Source organism: Rhagoletis pomonella, unplaced genomic scaffold, assembly GCF_013731165.1.
Source record: "Rhagoletis pomonella isolate Grant_MI unplaced genomic scaffold, Rhpom_1.0 Rhpom_scaffold_00002, whole genome shotgun sequence".
NCBI classification, from domain to species: domain Eukaryota; kingdom Metazoa; phylum Arthropoda; class Insecta; order Diptera; family Tephritidae; genus Rhagoletis; species Rhagoletis pomonella.
Genome location: NW_023458556.1, coordinates 108,527,481 through 108,536,659, shown reverse-complemented (window position 1 = coordinate 108,536,659; position 9,179 = coordinate 108,527,481).

Below are 9,179 nucleotides of genomic sequence, written 5' to 3'. Positions count from 1 at the left end.
CAGCTGTTCATAAAACTTGCAACCTCTTGCTGGTTTTTCGTTTTTGTACTTTCCAGCATATATCTCTCATTGGGAGTAAATATTGACTTACTCTCCGAAATATGGTTACTGGCAAGTTACTGGATATTTTTTGCTGGAGAATACGAAAACAACTTGAATTGCTGCACAACAACCTTATTGCCGAAAAAGCGTTGCTTGCAACACTAGTCCTTTATGGAGATCAAATTTGGTGAAAAAAATAGCTCAGTTTTGTTTACTGGATATACTGAGATTGTAACAGCGACAATTCGAGTGTGCAGACGTACATATAAAGGTCAGCTATATTTTTCTGCAAAATCAACAAAAACAATAAATTACCGCAGAAGCACAAGCTTTACATCTTCTATAATTTATATCGGAAATTTATCGAAAACAGCATAGACCACATACATCAGGTTCGTATAGTAACTTCTCCAGTAAAATATTGCAGCGAGAGCGTGAAAGCAAAATAGAGCGTAAAACTGAGAAGAAGAGTAAACTAGCAGAAAACGTTATTGAACACAAAACTAGTAAAAACTTGCAAGTGCATAGTTGTTGCTACGGTTGCCAGACGTACTGATTTTATCAGCACAGTACTGATTTTCCAACTTTTGTACTGATTTTATTCATTTGTTCAATCAGTACTCTAATCTCTTGATTTTTCAAAATTTGTACTAATTTGTACTGAATTTTCAATTCAAACAAAATACTTTAAGATTTTCTAAAGGTTTTTACATGACGTTGGAAATTCCTTAAAGTGTACTGTAAAAAGTAAGAAGAAAATATTTAATTATAGTTGACAGTTGACATGTTTCAGATGATGTTTGATATGTCTAAGAAATTAATACAACAAAATGATCAATCAATTAGGGGAATGAAATTTCGAAGTTTAACTTCAGAATCGTAATAATTAGCTCCCAAAGGGCCTAGAGACTTCTACCTTGGCTTAAATTAAAGATCTTGAATATCACTAAAATTGACTTGTTGTTCGCGGGATATAAAATTATGTGAAGGAAGCACAGCTGCATGTAAATCATAAAAAATGCAATATATAATGCATTTTTCAAATTGAGGAGTTGAGTCTTTTTTTCGTTTTTTAAACAGTGGAATCGTGTTTCTCGTCTCAAAATGTATAATATTAGTATAATAAAAATACAAAAACAGTTTTTTTTTTAAATATATCCGTTGGATTTTGCATGTTTGTTTTCGAAGAACACTATTTTTGACCAATTTTTTTAAGGTCAAGAAGTGACTATGGCTCAATTGCAATATTTTTCCTTAAAAGGCAATTACATTAGCTTTCAAATCCATCTTGTTTTATATAAAAACATTGCTTCTGTCGAAAGCGCTACGATTAATTGGCATGAAGTGTTAAAAAAGCACACTGTGCGCCGTCGAGGTGGATTTGGCGCAAAAATAATGTGGATGGCGTAACCGGAGTTGGACTGATGAAGTTATTTTTTCTGGCGCGGCCGAAGACCACTAACGCGGAAAGGAGTTTTGCGCAAATATACTGCTGATGGCCCAACACGAGTTAAATTTTTCTTTGTGAAAATGCCAATTTTACCCCAGTTTGAAATGGGCCCCCGAGTGCTTGTAGAAAGAGCAGGGAGGCGAGGGTTGACTTCTTTTCTTCAAGTTTATACTGTGCTCTTTCTAATAACTGGAGTTTTAGGTGCACCACCTCTTCCCCCTTCGCTCTCTCCACAAAATCATTGTACAAATAGCCGAACAATTCCCACGCACAACATTAAATCCTCTGAAGCATGATAAAAACATAACATAACAAATAGAGATTGCGACCATCGCGGTACCGTTAATCCGCTCTTTGTGAATTTGACAGAACGAGCTGTGTGCGTGACGTCATCTTGGTGCAATTGTTGATTGAGGAAAACCTAATAACGATTGAACTGGGCACGGTTTAATTATTTGCTCAAAGATTTTGGGCTATTGTGTCCGAATGGATGACCCGATAAAAAAATGTTACACACATTTGAAGTCAAGGGTCTACACTTTATTGTAAAACCTAATTTTGTAATTTGCGGTAACTAATTTATTTCTAAATCCGGTCTGAAAAATTCACTTTTTTGTGAATTTCGGAGTGAGTTCTACGCAAATATACTGTGGATGGCTTATCCGGAGTTATATGCACAAGTGTAGGGTTTGTATTTGTGTTATTACCTTTTATTGTACTGTGTTTATTTCAACTTTGTAATTTTGGAAATTTTAGATTTATGTGATTTTTGTGGTTCGTTAATCAAATAGAAAATTTTTATTAATCAAACTTTTCTCGAATTGCTAACAATATAAAAATAAATTAAGTTTTGTTAACTTTTAATTAAAATATTAAAAAGAAATCATTGGAATCAACTACATTTTTGGCGATCCTGCCAGGAGCAGCTGACCAATCTATTGGTAATTAAGGATTAGAAACATAGGAGAGTAACGCAACATCGCCACAAGAACCGCGGAAATTCTACACACCTATGGAAGTTAAACAATCAGCAGCCCCATTGCTTCGGCTATAGATCCTTTAAGCTCTACAACTCCTTTTCAAGGCGTACCACCACTACCAACGCAGCCCACATTGTTAACAGATCCGTTTGGGCTTCCAGCGCTTTAACGCAACACTGGCGGTTTCTTTGTTAACATCAGCAATCTAGTGCAATTTGGAGTGACAGTTGAAGCAATACAATTCATATACGCAATACACAAGTCAATTACGCGACACGAAGCACAATCGCGTGGTAGCTACAAGTACGACGACGACCAATAAGTTTGCCGAAAGCAACACAAAAACATCGAATGTCGCATACAGGAAGCTCTACAATAACCGGTCAGCGATGGTAAGCAAGCCGTAGCTGCTAACGAAACGCAGTGCTGCACTTTTTTGTATATACGCAGTTGACTTATCAGCGACCTCATCAACGTCAACACCCACTCCAGCAACAACAACAGTAAAAAAGTCGCAACTATCAACCCAGGATATAAACAGTGGCAACAACAACGACAACACAACTGGTGCAGCAGTAACAATCAAGTCGACTGTGCAGTCAATATCAGCAGTTTCAGAGCACAGTGGTGAGCTGTATCTTTGTATGTAATATTTTTGACAAATATATTTTTAATATCATATCTTCTTTTTAATTTGTTTCGGATAAATTGTAAACACTCCTTATAGAGATTATTTTATGTTATCATAATGTTTCGTTCACCCCCACATGATACACACATTTACACAGACTAATAATTTAAATGACTCGCTTATAGATTTGCAAAACAACTCTTTTCAAGAGGAGTTGGCATATCCTTATGCTAGTCAATATAATAATGAGGTATATGCAACCTCAGTGAAGCTTCCGCAATTTTGGACAAGTTGTCCAGAAGCTTGGTTTGTGCATACAGAAATGCAATTTAACATGAAAAACATTACACAAGATACTACAAAATCCTCCGCATAACAACAAGTTTTCAGAATTAAAGAAAGTCTTAATTGAAAGACATTCTTTAAGCGAAAATAAGAAATTAGATAAAATTTTGTCAGATTCAGAGATGGGTGATCGTAAACCCTCTGAATTTTATCGGTCGCTCATGTTGCTTGGAGGTTCCAATTTTAGTCAGGATATTTTAAAGAAACTTTGGCTGAGAAAATTGCCAAAAAATCTTAGTGTGATATTAGCTAGTTCAAGTACCAATGATATAAATGAATTGGTGAAACTAGCTGATAATATTTGGGAAGTGATTAATAAAAACGAAATATCAGCTATGAATAGTTTTCAAAATTCTAAATCACAAGACACAATTATTGATAATTTAGTTAAAACGACGAATCTTATGTGCGAAAATTTTCAAAAACTTTCCTTTGAATTAAATACTATTAAGCAACAAATTAATCAAAATTCTAGATATAGATCATATAATAGGAATTGTTTTAGAAGTCCATATAGAGGTAGATCAAAATCTCGTGATAGTCAAAATTGGTTATGTAGATACCATTACAAATTTGGTGATAAGGCTCAGAAATGTCAACAGCCTTGTGCTTTTTCTAAAAACAAAAATTCGTTAAACTAGAGTCATCCGTTGTTGTGGCGGCAAACAATGGAAATTTAGATATTACCACACGTCGCTTATTTATTTTTGATAAAGCAAACAAACTAAATTTTTTGATTGATAGTGGAGCAGAAATTTCTATACTTCCGGTAAAAAAATTCCCTCATACAAAACGTTCTTCAGATATAATACTTACTGCAGCCAATGGTTCAACGATTTCAACGTATGGTAAAAAGATTTTAAATATAAATTTAGGTTTAAGACGCGAGTTCCCATTTACGTTTCTCATAGCTGATATTGCGAAACCTATTATTGGTGCAGATTTTCTTTGCAAATACGGTCTCTTAATTGACATGAAATGCAAACGTTTAGTTGATCCAGTAACAAGTCTTTCGGTTAACACAGTTTCATGTGTTTGTAACATTTCGCTTCCAAAAATTTTTGTAGTAGAGAACAAGTATACAAGATTGTTGAAGGAGTTTCCTTCTTTGATCGCTGAACCAGATTATTCGAAACCGGTTAAACATTCTACGGTTCACAGACTTTTTACTGAAGGAAATCTGCCATTCTCTAAGCCAAGGCGCTTGGATCCGATTAAATTTAAAGTAGCCAAAACTGAATTCGATTTTTTAGTGAGGACAGGGATTTGTAGACCTTCAAATTCTTGTGTAGCATCTCCACTGCACTTGTACCTAAAAAAGAACTGAATGACTGGCGTCCTTGTGGTGATTTTCGGAGACTTAATGTTGTGACTGTACCGGACCGTTATCCTTTACCTCATATTCAAGATTTTAACATGAATCTCAGAAATAAGTATATATTTTCGAAATTAGATTTGGTAAGGGCCTACCACCAAATTCCAATGGCAGAAGAGGATATCTATAAAACGGCAATAACGACACCTTTCGGTATGTTTGAATTTATACGAATGCCTTTCGGACTAAGAAATTCAGCGCAAACTTTTCAAAGATTTATTAATGAAGTAGTTAGTGGTTTAGATTTTGTTTTTACATATATTGATGACCTATTGGTTACAAGTGAAAATGAAGAACAGCATTTTAAAGATCTCCGTATACTTTTCCAACGCCTAACAGAGTACGGGTTAAATATCAAACCAAGTAAATGTACTTTCGGTGTAACAAGTGTTGACTTTTTAGGACATAATATTTCTGGGGCAGGAATTAGACCCTCTGATGAAAAAGTGATAGCTATTCGTAGTTTTGAACGTCCTAAATCTATTAAACAGGCGCAGAAATTTATAGGCATGGTTAATTATTACCATCGATATGTACCAAAATTAGCTGAGTTTACGGCAGTTATCTACGATTTAATCAATCGAACAACTAAGAAACGTGACAAGTCCTTAATTTGGGATGACACAACAAATAAAGCCTTTGAATGTATTAAAGAAAAGTTTGCGTCTACGATATTGTTAAATCATTTTAACAAAGATGCCAAACTCTCTTTAAATGTGGATGCATCTAATACGGCAATTGGTGGTGTCATACATCAAACGTTTGATAACAAATCAGAGCCACTAGCTTTCTTTTCTAAGAAACTTTCTTCATCCGAAGTTAAGTACAGTGCATTTGACAGGGAGTTGCTAGCTATTTATTTGAACATTAAACATTTTCGCTATCTTTTAGAAGGACGACAATTTACAGTTTTTACGGATCACAAGCCTTTGATATATGCTTTGAGTTCAAAAACCGAACGTAGTCCGAGACAAACTAGACATATGGAATTCATTGCACAATTTACTAATGACATACGATATATTAAAGGACAGGAGAACATTATAGCTGACACATTATCTCGAGCTTTCGAAGTTGATGCAATTAAGGGTACAGAACTGAATTTCAAAGTTTTACAAAATGAACAAGAACAGGACGAGGAACTAAACACATTAAAATCTGGAGACACATCACATAACCTTAAATTAATTCAAATTCCACTTTTAAATTTTAATATTTGGTGTGAAATGACAGGTGAGAATCCTAGGCCATTTGTTCCAAATTGTTTACGCAAGACAGTGTTTAATATGCTACATGGCATTACACATCCTGGTACAAAAGCTACACGTCGTCTGATTATTAAAAAGTACTATTGGCCAAAAATGCACAAAGAAATTAATATTTGGTCAAAAGAATGTATAAATTGTCAAAAATCGAAGGTTAATCGTCACACAAAATCTCCAGTAATTAAAATTCCGATTTCCAAAAGTAGATTTGATCATATTCATTTAGATATTGTTGGACCTCTTCCTGTATCGAAAGGACATCGTTACATTTTTACAATAGTTGACAGGTTCACGCGTTGGCCCGAGGCATATGCATTAAAGGACATTTCAGCGGCAGTGGTTGCAAATAAATTTTTTAGAGAATATGTTTCACGTTTTGGGGTACCGTTAAAAATCACTACAGATCAGGGTACTCAGTTTATGTCAAAATTGTTTTCGGAACTAACAAAATTGCTTGGTAGTCATCACGTTACAACTTCTGCATATCATCCTCAAGGGAATGGTATGGTAGAACGGTTTCACAGGCAGTTAAAAGCTACGATAATGGCTAGAAATGGAATCAACAATTGGTATGATGAGCTGCCGATAATACTTCTTGGTTTACGACCGATGTATAAAGAAAGTATTTCAGCCACATCATCTGAGATGGTTTTTGGGCAAAATTTACGCCTACCCGGTGAACTTGTTGTTCCATCTGAAGAAAAATTTTCCCCAATTGAAGTTTTAGGTAATTTACGGGAACATTTTAAAAATGTTAAATCAAATTTAAGGCATAATCAAAATTCTGATACTGGTGTATATATACCAAAGGATTTGGAGACTTGTAAATTTGTTTTTATGCGTGTTATTAATAAAAGATCATTGCAACAACCATACGAAGGACCTTATAAGGTTGTTGAAAAAAACAAAAAATATTTCAAACTTGAAGTAGATAATGAGGTTAAAACAATTCCGATAGACAGACTAAAACCAGCAATCATTGAAACAGAACTAATACCAGAAACAAACACTAATACAATGAATAACACAACATCAAATAAGAAACGAGTTACTTTTAATTTATATAACATTAATTCTCTAGAAGGGGGAGTATTGTAGGGTTTGTATTTGTGTTATTACCTTTTATTGTACTGTGTTTATTTCAACTTTGTAATTTTGGAAATTTTAGATTTATGTGATTTTTGTGGTTCGTTAATCAAATAGAAAATTTTTATTATTCAAACTTTTCTCGAATTGCTAACAATATAAAAATAAATTAAGTTTTGTTAACTTTTAATTAAAATATTAAAAAGAAATCATTGGAATCAACTACAACAAGAAATGTTGAAAACCTTAGACAATAGAAAGGAGTTCTGCACAAAAATATTGTTTATCGGGCTTACATTTCCGGTGTCAAAATGCTAATTTTATACCATTTTCCAATGGTTCTCCAGGGGTATGTGGAAGGTTTTGAGGGATCAGGTGTGACTTTTTACAAAGTGTGAACTGTGCTCTCTCTAGTAGGTTAGATATGAAGACGCACTGAGGGGACGCCCCACTAACCCAAAAACATTGGGCAAATAACTAAACATTTCCAATTTAAATATTTGCGAGTTAATATTTCTGCGTAGCTTTATACAATTATTGAAACATTACAAGGCAAAATGAAGTCTGCAGTGCATTTTTCCAACATCCGGCATGTGCTGAAAATCGTACTTGCCTAAAGGGCTACATGCCCAAAATCATTGCTACGTGTTCCTATTTAATTAAACTTCGTATATTTATTAATTCCTGCAAAATTGGACAATTTAGTATTGATATTAACAGATTTCTCCGCATTGTTTACATATTTTCCTATGGGTTTTGGCATTTCTCTCTCGCAACTGCACCAAGATGACGTCAAGCAAAAGTTACGCTCGAAAATGCTCTCTCATGGGCGCAATCTTGTATTCTATCATTCTTGCTATTTAACCCCTACGATGATAAAAATATTTATAAGGTACAATCGCTGAGAGCCAACTTTAGGAATTTTGACGTTTGCTAGCATTTTGAAAATTTCTCTCGCCGTCATTTCATTTGTTTGTTTTTATTTTCACTGAAACCAAAGAAATATATTATGAGGAAACAACAAAATTTGAATGCACATACATACATTCATACATATGTAAGTAAATAAATACACAAATGTAAACAATTGTGTTTAATGAACTTCTATGCAGTTTTCTGTAGTAACGTTTAACAAATGCTTACATTGGGTCAAGTGGTGTGGCAAAAAACAAGCCGAGCACATATACGGGCACATTGGCAAATCCTTTTCTATAACACCACATACCCCGATCCATTTTTGCCGTATATACGTTAATTGCGGGAACTTAAAAAACTTAATATTGCTCTGCTTGCAGAGGACAATGGTATTTGCGCAGCCGTTAAAGCAGCAACTCATTTTTGGTTTCGAAATTTTTTAGTTTCTCCAACTTCTGAATAAATGAATATTTCAAATAATTTTTCATTTGATTATTTTGAATTTTATTTAACATTTGAATCATTTCGAGAGAGTAAACTCAAAATGCTAGCAAACGTCAAAAAACCCAACGGCGGCGGTTTTACCTTTAAATATTTGTATCATGACCCCTACCAGTGTGCAAACACCTTTTTATTTTAGTGTGGTAGAATCGGCAAAAAAATGTGGTAGATTTTTAAATTCATATTTTAATTGGGTATACATATCGCACATCGTCGTCAAAAGAGGCACAACTCAAAAATTAGATCGGGAAATATAACTGCTAGTGGATCATACAGATTCAACGCAATTGATGCAAAAACAAGTATAACATTAGTTTTCTAGTTAGAGAATATAATTATGAAGAAAAAAATATTTTCATTAATTTGAGAGAAATGCCTCAAATGGATTTATGCAAAAAATCGACCTAATTATTTTTCCATTGCATAATACTTTAGCAAATATAAATATGAGGATTTTTGAAATATTAAAAAGTTAAGGCACATATATATTTAAAGCAAAATGATGTACCCTTTTAAAAATTTATTGATTAATTTTTATATTTCGTATAAGAATTGAGTTGAAATTTTAGAGTAATGTGAAAATTGTAAA